This window comes from Durio zibethinus, chromosome 7 (assembly GCF_047325235.1).
Source record: "Durio zibethinus cultivar Kanyao isolate XHJ-2024 chromosome 7, ASM4732523v1, whole genome shotgun sequence".
NCBI classification, from domain to species: Eukaryota; Viridiplantae; Streptophyta; class Magnoliopsida; order Malvales; family Malvaceae; genus Durio; species Durio zibethinus.
In genome coordinates, this window is record NC_143168.1 from 16,466,639 (window position 1) to 16,480,421 (window position 13,783).

Consider the following 13,783-nt stretch of genomic DNA (forward strand, 5'->3'; position numbering starts at 1 on the left):
AACTTTTTTAGTTGTTTCTTTAATATATTTTAACTATGTTTGTTATGATAAAATTGAAAGTCACTACCAAAAATAAGTTTATCAGCGACAAAATTTTATCACAAAATTTTTTCATTGGTAATTATCAATGAAATTTAATCATAGAAAAATTTCGATCGTCACTGATAGAATATCAATATATTGCCAATGAAATTTATTGATGCATTTAATTTCGTTGGCAATCTGTAGGTAAATATGGCATAAATTCTACAACAATTATCGATGAAAAAATCTGTCGACAAATAAAATTTACAAAAAAAAAAAATTCATGTTTGCCAATTACTGAGGAAATTTTCATCGATAATCCATAAAAAAATCATAAAAAAGTTTAAATCCCATTCCCATAATAAAGAAATCCAATTTCACCCAAACTCCAAATCCTTAAAATCAAACCTTTCTCCTTCTTTCCCTTATCTCCCCCACCAATTCTCATTTTTCCAACTGTTTGTTTTTCATCTCGCTGGTTAGTTGGTCATCCTTCTCATTCATTGATAATTTTTTTTCTTCTTTTTTTAAGTTTTTTGTTATTTATTTGTTAAGTTTACTGTTAAACTTTTTTGTATAGATTTGTTGGATTTTTTTTGTTATATATTTGTTAAGTTTTTGTTGGATTCAACTTTTTGTTAATTTTTTGTTAGGTTTTTTATTGAGTATTGTTGAGTATTGCTAATTTTCGTTGGATTTTTTTGAAGTATTGTTGGGTATTGTTTTTTGATTTGTTGAGTATTCTTGTTGTTTTTTATTTTATATAGATTTATCAACTTATATATATATATAAGATATATGTTAATTTTATGGTAAATTTGGGTTTGATGTGTATTAAAATTTATATTTGTTTTGAAAAAATTTTATATTTGATATTTTTAAAATTGAAGAATAATTATTGAAATATTGTGGTATTGTTGTATTGATAAAAGGTTGGTAAAATTTATAATATTCAATACTATTACAAGTTGATGTACTTGGAATTTTTTTTTTTAATTTTAGGGTGTTGAATAAAAAAATATTACAAAGGTTAAATGGTAAAAAAAAAAAATTAAATGTTGTTATGATTTATGAGTTAGTGTATAATAGTTGTTGGGTTTATTTTTTTTTTCAAAACTTTCAATATGAATAATTAATCAAACTTAATTTAAATAAATTAAAATTTTCTAAGACTTTTTTTTCTTTTCCATAATCTATCAGTGAATGTGTATTTTGAATGTGGGTTTAGGTTGGATTTATATTTTATAATGAATATAATTTTTTATTCATTTTCATGATACTATTATTATTTTCCATTCCATTGACTTTAAAAGTAGAACAAGCTCCGTATGTAGAAGTTCCTTAGAGAAAATCTTTTACAAAACCTTGAACTGCACTAAGAAGCCCAAGATCTAAGGTTTTCTTTAGTCATTGAAACCAATAATATATTATTGTGAAGTTGTTGTTTTGTAGTAAGCATGATAAGTTTTTTTTAGACTTCTTATGCCATTAATGGACTATTTATTAAAGTATACTAATAATTATCTCATATTATCATTTAGATAATTTGGTTTACTATAACAATAATTACTTATATGGTCAACCAATAAAAATGTTAAACACTTTATAGGACTTTAATTGCTCATATTTCAATTTAAGATACTAAGAGTTATATTCTTTAGATCTTTATGATTATTCATTTAGGGTTGAAAAAATGGACAAAGATCGTTCTCGGATATACTCTCATTTAGATGTAAATGGATACATTAATCAAAACTTTTGTGATGCATTGAGGAATTTTTTAAATATACTTATTCTTAACCAAAAGTTGTAAGCAATAAGAAGCTTAGGTGCCTTTGCACTGAATGTGAGAATAAAAGGTTTTTAAAAGTTGATGTTGTGCATAAGCATCTTTATTATAAGAGGTTTATTCTTGGTTATACAAATTGAGTCTCATATAGGGAGTTAGAAATAGGACAAACTTCTTTAATAAATAGAGATACATTTATCAATGAGTGAAGTAATAATAAAAAATTTCTATTCTAAAATGGTTATGGATGCTATATATCTTGATTTTGGGGATGGATGGTTCTCATGCTAGTGAGGCAAGAGTTGATGAGGAAGGTCTAAGTATAAATGTAGCAAGCTTTTTATTTTTTGTTGAATGATGTGGATGAACCATTGTGGTTAGGCTATACAAAACACACAATCCTCTTTACTATATTATAACTTTTAAATTGTAAATTAGAGTTTAATATTATTGAATCATGTTTTGATTATTTTATGAGCATAGTAAATGATATATTGTTGGTGAATGATAAATTATTAGAAAACTTTTACAAAATAAAAAGAAAGATGACGAAACTAGGACTTGGTTATAAGAAAATTCATGTATGCAAAAATCATTGCATGCATATTTTTTAATCTGTGGTCATCCACGATATATAAGGAATAAGTTTAGTAATGAAACAATAAAAAATTTCTTATAAAATCTTATATTATATGCCATTGATACCGAGACTTAAAAAACTTTATATGTCAACTAAAACTGCTGAATATATAACATAACATGCTTATAACCAAAGTCATGATGCTATACTTTGACATCCTATTGCTGGTGAAGCTTAAGAACATTTCAATCGCATCTATGAATCATTTGCACTTGAAATTTGAAATGTATGATTAGGATTATTTACGGATGATTTTTTTTTCATTTGATCTAAGTGTGAAACATACTCTTGTTGGCCAGTAATGATAATGGTATATAATTTGCCACCATAGTTGTGTATGAAATGAGAACATATTTTGTTGAATATGGATATTTTAGGAGAGTAGTCCGGGTCAAAATATAAATACTTTCTTAAGACCTTTAATAGATAAGTTAAAAATATTATAATCGAATGATATTGTGACTTATGATGCTTATAGAAAACAAAATTTTCATTTGAAGGCAACTCTTTTATGACAATTAACAATTTTCCTACATATGATATGTTATTTGGCTGGAGCATACATGGAAACTTATCATGTCTTTATTACATAGGACAAGAAAAGTTTTTTCGATTGGCACATGGTGAGAAGTCTTGCTTTTTGGGATTTTCATTGTCTTTTTATGCCTTTTGATCATCATTTTCAAAGGCAAAGAGATAAATTTTAAAATAAAAGTTGAGTGTGACTTCTCTATTATTCCATTACCAAGTGAAGAAATTTTGGCTTAATTAGATAGCTTTCTTGATATCACATTTAGCATGAAATGTAGTGATAAAAGTTTAGCAATTTTAAGGAAAGTCATAACTGGGTGAAGAAAAATATATTTTGAGAGTTGCCTTATTGGCAAACCAATCTGATTCGGTACAATCTTGATGTAATGTATATTGAACGTGATATTTTTTACAATGTCTTTTAACACAATGATGAATGTAAAAAGTAAAACCAAAGATAACAAAAAATGCTAGACAAGATTTTAAAGTGTATTGTAAACAATCAGAGTTGAAATTGGTTGAAATGAATAAGAAAATTTTCATGCCTGAAACTTTATATACTTTAAGCAAATAACAGAGAAGAGATGTTTATACATGAATTAAACAATTAAGACTTTATGATGGTTTTGCATTTAATGTTGCTCAGTGCGTAAACATGGTTGATTACAAGTTTTATAGGATGAAAAGTCATGATTGTCATGTTTTCATGCAATGATTACTCCCACTTATCTTTTTTGATTCGGTGCCTAGCTCTATTTGGGATGTAATTACTTAACTATTTTTTTTTCCTCAAAGATTTATGTTCTATTGAAATTTATGTAAATCATATGGAAATGTTGGAAAAAATTATTATGAAAACAGTATGCAAATTAGAAAAAAAAATTTCTTCAAGTTTCTTTGATTTCTATAGAGCATTTAACCATTCACTTGTCTAACGAGGCAAAAATTGGTGAACCTATTCATTATTGATGGATGTATTCGTTTGAAAGGTAATATGTTTTGGTTGTTAGACATTAACGTTGATTACTAGCATTTTCCTTCAACAACATTTATGTTACGCTACGATGATGAGTAAGTTTCTTCATTATTTCAAGAAAAAATGCACTAATCGAGCATTTGTTGAAACATTGATATGTAAGGCATATGTTATCAAAGAGATATCCACTTTTTGCTCATGTTATTTTGATCCAAATGTGTCAACAAGATTGAATCAAGTTTCATGCAATGATTATGGAGGAGTTGTGGAATCTAAAAGATGTTTTTAGATTTTCAATTATCTTGATCAAGCATTTGGTCTACAAAATAAGTCTCGATAGCTATCAGTGGATAAGCATTCCAAGGCACACTTATTTGTTTCGTTAAATTATGAAAAGATAAATCCTTACATTGAGTAAGTACTTTGTGAACTTAATAATTTATGTTTCTAGTAAGTTGACAATTTTCTTAATTTGTAATTGACAATGATAGGATATTTGATGAATTGATGAGAAGAGAATTTGTGAATATAAATAATGTAAAATTGGAGGAAGAATATGATGCAAGATTTTCACAATGGTCAAGACAATTTGTAAGGGTTTATCGCATAGTAGCATAGGTGAATAGAAGTTATATTATCATACAATTTAAAACAATAATCAATTTTTTAGTTTTACAATTGGATAGCTTGAAGAGAAAAATGGCAATATTGATTATCGTCTAATTGAGATAGCTTCTAGCCTCATATGCATGGTTAGGTGTTTCAAAGATTACTTTATGAATGGTTTTAAGTATGAAGTTATGGAGTTAACTATGACTAAACTCAAAAGATGATGAATTTGGGGTATGTATGAAAGGAAGTTGTTACAATGATTATGAATGTGACTTTTATGGTACCTTAAAATATATAATTAAATTAGACTACTTTAGAGAAGGGAATAAGGTTATGCTTTTTAAATATTATTGATTTAACACAAAGAAAAAGGTAAAGCTATATTCCCAATATAGTCCTGTTGAAATTAAACACAATTCAATATTTACTAGAAATGAACCATTTGTTTTAACTTCATAAGTATACCAAGTTTTTTATACAAAGCTGTCCTTTTAGAAAAAAAAACTAAAATGATTGGTAAGTAGTTTTCATAATAAAAGTTAAAAGTACATATCAAGTAAGTAATATTGATGAAAATGTAGAACAAACAAATGATTTAAATGGAAATGTGTTCCAAGAAGGTGAAGTTTTTATCCCATGAAATGTTACTATCTCAAAAGAATTCAATAATTCTACAATTCTCATTACCAGGTATTATGAAGAGATAGATTTAGTACAAGTGATTCAAGCATAAGAACAAGATGATGACGATGATGATGATGATGATTAAATGCGAGTTTGCTTCTTCTAACAGTGATTGATGTAGGTATCGTGACTTTTAATGCTATATATAATGTTTATTGGATGTGATGAATATATGTAATGTTAAATATAATACTTGATTTGGACTATTTTAATTATAATGTTTTATATGCTTATTTATATATATTTTACTCATTTTATTTAATATTGTATTACTAAAGTAATATTATATATGTTTGTTTTTTCTTTGTGTTTTTGGAATACTTATGGAATGTTTTTGTTCTATATGATAGTTATAATAGGACATTATGCAAAGATAGCTATTCTTCGAGATGGTCTAGGGTAAGATCCATTAGAGGTGATTTACGTATTAGGTTATTATCAGAACTGATATAGTATCATTCATCATATGGATCATCTTTAGCATAAATACAACATGATCTATCATACTAGTTACCTTCAGCACCAATGATGGATAATCCACTAGCGGAGCATGATGTCAATCTACTATTTACTGATGATCCACTATTTGGAGAAGAAAAATGGATGATAACAAGGCAAAGGACAAGGGCACAAACAAAGGGTTACCGATTCTTATAGATCCAAACAAACAGGTATGGATTACTTTACTAGGAGAATGATATGATAAACTTTTTACTATTTATTTTTCTTGTTGTTATTTGTTTCTTAATGAATTCATGCTGTTTAACTAATCTTACTAACAATTGGATGTTAGTAGTTGTTTTAAGTAATCATCGATTAGCTCAACAATTTTAGGAATAATTCAAGGGAGTTTTATTGGTCCTTGGTCAAACATGGGGTAAAGTTTTTACACCAATTAAGTCTTGGACGTTTGATAAATTTGAGGTAAAAAATGGATATTTATTTTTTTGTATATATTTTTATTTGATTTGAATGAAAAGTTCAAATTCTTGTCAATGACATATTGTATTTCTATTTATTATGTTAGGAAAAATGTCAGTGGGTTGAGTAAGATGATACTCATGTTCAATGAGTTTGGAACAATATTTCAAAGAATTAATTAAAAGAATTGTCCAACTAGAGAGAATTGGTAATGAAAGAGCATGGAGTTTATAACATCATACATTGCAAAGATATAAAGCAAAGGTGAATCATAACTCTAATTTGGGATGCTTTTATTGAGAATGTATAAAGCACTCCCAAATGGCAAAATATCTTTGTCAAAGCCAAATAAAATAATCCAACACAAAAAGAAAAAGTATTACGAAAAACACTGGTGGCTCAATTGCATTTCCTGTTTATAAAAAAAGAATGATATGATCTTTTTTCACAAGTTATATTTACTATAAAATGTCAATTTATATAAATTACATTGTTACATATTTCATTGAATGTTTCTAAATGAATGTAGTCACTTAAGTTGCAATAAGAACTCACCTTTACAAAAGTTTTCAATCACATTCACAACCATGTAAGACATGGTGATTTCATTGACAACAAGTCCAAAGTTGTCAATGTATATAACTTTCAAATGATTATGTGAGCAATTTAAAATTGTTGCTTTGCTTTATTAAAATAGATAATATCTTGTGTGTTTTTCAATGCAAAAACTTTGTGAAAAGTGAAAATTATTACGTAACTAGCTTTGTTATTCTGGTTGTGTATTGTGATTGTTATTTAACTATTTTTATAGTACATTGTGATGACATCGCATTTGTGAAAATGTAAAACTATTGCTTATTTTGCATTGTGATGATGATTGTATATTGTGATTATTGATTAACTATCTTTTAGCATATTGCAATTAGATTACATTTGTGAAATGTGAAAACTATTGCATATTTTGCATTATGTTGACAGTTGTGTATTGTGGTTGTTGATAAACTATCTTAAGAGTGTATTGCGATGATTGGTCATTATAAGAAATTTAATATTGAACTAAATAGTGGTTTGTGCTCCAGTCATTCAGATTTTGATTTATAGGCAAGGGCTGAAACTATTGGAGGGGTTAAAGCTATGCGCACTCATGTACATGTCTTTGGATCTATAGATAGATCTAAGGACCTCTTCACTTAACTTAGTCTACTGGTGCAACAAGAACATCTCACTCTATTTTTGGTTCGTTATATGTGCCTCATTAGCCTTGTTAGCCTCATATACAAGAACAAATTTATGAGTTGAAGACTGAGTTTAGGTTTTTCATAGATCAGATGATACAATTGATAGGGTCTAGAAAAACTTTGCCAATACAATTTTCTAGATCTGATGATAGCAACGAAGATTTTGTATCAGGAGATGCAGTAGGACAGTGGCATTCAATCTAGATTTGTATGATGTATTTGATGGATGTTATAGGTATTTTATTAATGGATGTTTTATGGATGGATGAAAAATTTATGATGTATTTGATGGATGTTTTATGAATTTGATATTTTAATTAATAATAATAGAATTTTTAAATAATTACACTTATTTTAATTGTAATTTATAGGTTTCTTAAATAATTATAGATGAAATTAATCAAATTATTGATAAAATTATAATTTTCCTAATGAAATTTAGGTCACTATTGATGGAATTCGACAGATTTATCGATGGATTACCAATAGATATTACTGATGGAATTTACCAATAAAAAATTTCATAGATAATTACTGATGCATTTTAGTTGATATTGACATAATAGTATTATCACTTGTTTATTATCGACGGAATATTTCATTGGTAAATTTCATTGGTAATGTTATTACTGATGGAAAATTAGTTTTTACCGATGAAAGCTTTCGCTAGTAAAAGCCATTTTTTTGGTAGTAAGTGGATATGAATTTGATTTGTTATATAGATTATGATAATGAAATATACATTATTCACAAATTAATTGATAAATTTTTATTGACCATTGCTTTTATTAAAAAATTATAAACTAAATTATATTTATTGATTTATTAAATTTATCATGAACAAATTACAAATAAAAAGTTTAGACCCGTAGCAACATGTGAATATATTATTGGTATAGATAAATTTTAGTCAATAGTTGTAGAATTGTGAAAATTTTGTGAATACTTTTAATTAAACTCTCTTTAAAATATATATATTAAATTTTGTTTAAGTTATTTTAATTTTTGATGCTCGATTTAATTTTATTAGCCTATTAATTTATTGATTTTTTTTTAATTTTAGGTTTCATTTAACCATTTTTACTGATAAACTTCACCTAATAAGTTTTTCTGCTTTAAATTAATTATGTCATATTTTACACATTGCAATATTAAATGCAAATTTATATAATAGAGTAATGCCTCGTGTTGTGTGGGGTTTTTTTTTTTTTAAAGAATTATTTATTAAAAATTGTAAATTGAATAATATTATAAATAATAATGACTATACTATTAAAAAAATAATAATTGCAATAACAAAATTATGATAATTATTTAAAATATTAGTTTATGATTAATTTAAAATAATAATTTAATTTATTCTATGAGTTATTTTATGTATTTATATTCTTATAACTTTAATTCATATATAAAATTTTCCTTGTATTATTCTTTAACAAGTATATATTTTTTACAAAATTTATAAATAAATAAAGAAGAGAAAATGAAATAAATAACAATTGGAAAATAAAAAAGGTCAAAATAAAAATAAAAAAAGTTCGATAATATTATTGTTATTCTTTATCTTTTTTGAATTTTAATAGTTAACTTAATGGTTATTCAACAAAGATCTTTTGGTATTATTCAACAAATTAATGTCATGTTTGGCATATAAAAGGATAGATAGGATACGATAATAATTATCTTATATTATGTTTGCTTTATATTTAAAAAAAGGGATATGATTACAAAGAATATTAATGTCTTCTTGATATAAAATGAATAAATCCTCCTAGAGTGGGGAATATTATTTTTAATTTATGGGATTGAATTTATATCTTTAAAAATTATATCAATAATTTAAATTGTACAAACTTTAAAAAATGATAATTTTGACAAATAAATAAATTATTATATCTTAATCCTTACACATATCAAATATAAGATAGGATGATATTATTTAATCTAATCATATTCATAATATCATTTTATCATATCTTATTATAATCATGTATATCAAATACATTCTAAATGAGTTGCCAACAAATGATTTTTTTTTTTTTACAAAGCTTGCTACTTGACAATCTCTAGTGAGCCAAGTGGTAAGCAAAAAATGGAGCATTCTTTTAGCTTAATAAGGGTATTATAAGAATTTCGTATATTCCTTCTTTTATATATAATCAAAACTATAATTAAATCCCTCATTCAGAAACATGATCTTTGTTTGTATTATTAAAGAATGCAAACATAGTTTCTATTTGTATTCTTAAAAATTACATTTCTGACATAAGAAACATGATCTTTGTTATTTAAAATAGTATTTTTTGTTATTTATCAAAGACTAGGTTTTCTTATGTCAGAAACATGATTTTTGTATTCTTAAAGACTAAGATTCTAACATAAAAAATGTGATCTTTGTTATTTAAAAAAAGTGCTTTATTATTTAACAAAGATTACATTTCTTATTTTTAAATGTGGTCTTTGTTTTCTTCAAAAATTATATTTTTGACATAAAAAAATGTGGTCTTTATTTTAAAAGTATGTTCTAAATAAAAAACGTAGTTAAAATTTTCTAAAATACATTGATTTTTAAAGGTAAAATAGACAAAAAAAATTTATTATTAAAGTAAAATGTAGGATAAAATTGACTTTTTTCTCGAAATTTTAAAAAATCATAGAGCTTTTTGGATATTTAGGTATTATTAGGAATATAAGATTGTCGAAAAAATTAGATATCTAGGAACCAAACTTGGGAATCACATTCCCATAAGCAAGATTTTGAGAGAAAATCTTAAAATTTTCATTATCAAATGTCCTCTAAATTAAAAGTAAAATTCATCCCCAAATAGTATAATTTTATACCTCAATAAACTTAAAATTCATCCCTAAATAATAAAATTCATCCCCAAATAGTACATTTTAATTGGCTAAAAATTAAGCATTAATTTCTCAAATGGAGTAATCTCATGCATTTGGAGTAGATTTAACAGATGTTATATATGTTATAGATATAGATGTTATAGATTATAGATATTATAGATTATAGATTCAATACATCAATAACTATTATACATACATCATCTGCATTTTAATATTCAAGGATTTGACTAAGTTAATTTTATTAACCAAATAACACTAATTTAATTGATGAATTTATAAAAATCTTTGACATATAATGACTATAAAAAATAAATTTATAAAAGAATGCTAGACCATGTCCTTCTTTAAAAATATAATTTAAAACGATTTTTTCTTAAACCAATAATTGTGCTTATTTTTCTTCATTCCAAAATCAACGTTAAGTTATTTTTGCTTCCATTGTCTTTTATAATTTTAGATAGGCAGCATTTTTGTTTCTTTTTCAACAATTATTTAAATATTTTTTATTACTTCACTCACTAGTGGGTAATATCATTATATTTTAAAGCAAAATTTTAAAGCATCTTTGATATTTATATTTATATTCTTATAGTAATTTAAGGAAGATTCTATATACACCTGAAAAAATTCTTCACACCTCAATATTTTTTTTAAAAAATACTTAAATGTGAAATAACTTATATATCTTTTAATAAATTGTATTTTTAATCTTTTATACCCATTTACATTTCGTTTCTCTTTTTCTTCTTCTTATTCTTTTTCTCTTTTTTTTTTTCTTTCTTTTCTTCTTCTTTCTTCCTTAGATAACCTTTAATTCTTTGAAACAAACCACAAAATTTTGAAACAATTATTAAATCTTGTAAAAAATGATAGCCAAATGGGAATCAAAACTAAAGGAAATGATGAGCAGCTTAACAAGGTAATTCATTTAAAACTCATTTTGAACTAAAAATTTGATGTTTAAGAAAATGGATATCTGAAATGAATATTGCATTATCGAATGCATATCCGGTAACATAATATGATTTCCAAAAATACATATCCAAAAATCATATTGCATTACAAGATATGCATTTTCAGATATGCATTTTTAAATCCATTTCCAATAACATAAAAAATTGTCCCTGATATACAAATCTAGTAAAGCAAAATTGGTTCCTATTTCCACCTCTTAATGGTATTATTATAATTTTTTTAATCTATTGATGTATGTTGATCAATTCAAGAACTACATTGATAGAATGGAATCAATCACCAAAAAATTTAGATACCAAATAAAATTACATGGATTCATTTACTAAGGAAAAGTTAAGATTATGTTTTTGATGTAATTTGTTATGGAGGAATAAAATGTTAGTTTGTATAGACATAATAACTTAAATATATTGAGCATGTGTTTTGTAGTAGAGAAGTCTTGATTTCATGAGCTATCCAGGTTGAAAAAGATAATGGTTTTGTAATTATAATTAAAAACTCTAAATAAGAAGGCCTAACGAAGAAACCTAGAATAAGATTAGTATGTCAATAAAGTAAAAAATATAGGTAGTAAAAGAATAATGGTAAGGTAAAATAAATGTAATGTAAGGGAAAGGGAATGAAAAAGTGTGATTGCCTAGTTAAGTTACATGGGATTAAGTTGGCAATAGATGATTAGTGGGCATGAAAGTAGTCCATAGGTTTTACAATCATCTACCAACAAAACAATTAAAGGAAAATTCATTTACAGGTTGATTATATATATAAAAAAAAGAATAGTAGCTAATATGTCAAATAGCATGGTCAAATCCAGGAACATATTGTTGATCATTAAATAATATGATGAGAAAAATGTTAGCACTATAAAAATAATATACAAGGAACATCAAAAATACACATTTATTGAAAAAGCTAGTAGCTCACAAATGTAACAACTTATGAAGAAGTTGATTGATTGTAAATATCTAGAGTGACATAGGATTAATGAGCCAAGTGACTGTGTGAAAGACTTGTTATAAGCTTATCCTACTAGTATAGATTTGTTGTAAGCCTTCTTAAGTACCTTGATTATGGATTGCATTTATAAAATGAATAGATATTATTTCCCATTGCTTGAAATTGTTGGTGTGACTTTGATTGAAATGACATTTTTTATTGCATTTGTGTACATAGAGGTTGAACGTTATGAGAACTACAGTTGGACACTAGATAAGTTCAACAATTTGATGTCTCTTAGTATATTTTTTACTTTCATTATTATTGATAAAGATTTTGGATTGAGGAATGAAATAGAGACTATGTTTCCTATATGGTAACTCTTCAGGTAGTTGCATATCTCAAGAAATGTGCTTAAGAATTGCAAAAAGTTTTTTGAATCGAATGACAAATGAAACACATTCATATTAGGTTAGAGTGTTTTTGTGTTTTTTTCTTTCGATGATGAGTACAAAAAGCATCTAAGTTCACTGAAAATTAATTACCACACTTATTTAGATGCAATCACAAATGTGAAAGAGTAATGGTTGAGAAAGTATAAAGATAGATTTATTACTGCTTGGATAGATAAAGTAATGAACTTTGATAATGTTATAACAAATATGTATGATTTATGTTGCATTTTTAAGATTGTTTATGGTTTAAGGTTTTATAACAAAACATTAATATAACTTTATAAATTCGTTTAAGGCCAAGAATGTAAATGCCAATTTGAAAAGCTTTTTAGATCATCTCAAGGGGATTTTGAATTATCACGAAAAATAATCAACACCCTTATCGAGCTTCAACGTATAGAGATTAAGGCTTCATTTGAGAGAAGTCTTACAACTAGAGAGCATAAGTACAAACCTTTATTGTTTAAAGAGTTATGAGATTTGATATCTAAGAGCACATTCAATATGATATTGATGAGGGCCAAGCAAGCTAATTATGTTAGGATTGGTAAGAATGCTTGTGGTTGCATTATTAAAAGTACGCATAGATTATCTTATGCTCATGAAATTACAAAACATATAAGGGTAGGGAGTCTATTTTTTTTTTATCTGAAGTGCATCTTTATTAGAAAAAGTTGGATTTAATAAAGAGCCAAGTTAGTGATGTCTCTGAAGACTTGACCATTGTGTTTGAGGTTAATTGAATCTTAAAATACTTTAACGAATCGGATAAGTTCAGTAAATTAGTCATAAAAAGAAAGTTATGAGAACTTAATGATTTGTTAACAATTGCCTTGATTCTACCATTAGAGATGGCTAAAACAAAAGTAAAATTATAAAAGCAGATACATTAACATAGCATAGGCAATAATATTAGGAGATTTTATTATTTGCTCAGGATAGTACATCATCACGAACCACTATAAACTTAGTGAAAGTGATGACACATAGTAAACTTAAAATTTAGCATCCCCATGGTAAATGAAAAATATGATATTTGGATAGTTTATACCAATAAAGTTATATTTATATATATAAAGTATCATTGATGTTGAGGTAGATGGACATCATGGTTTTCATTTTATTTCTTTTTTGCTTGAATTG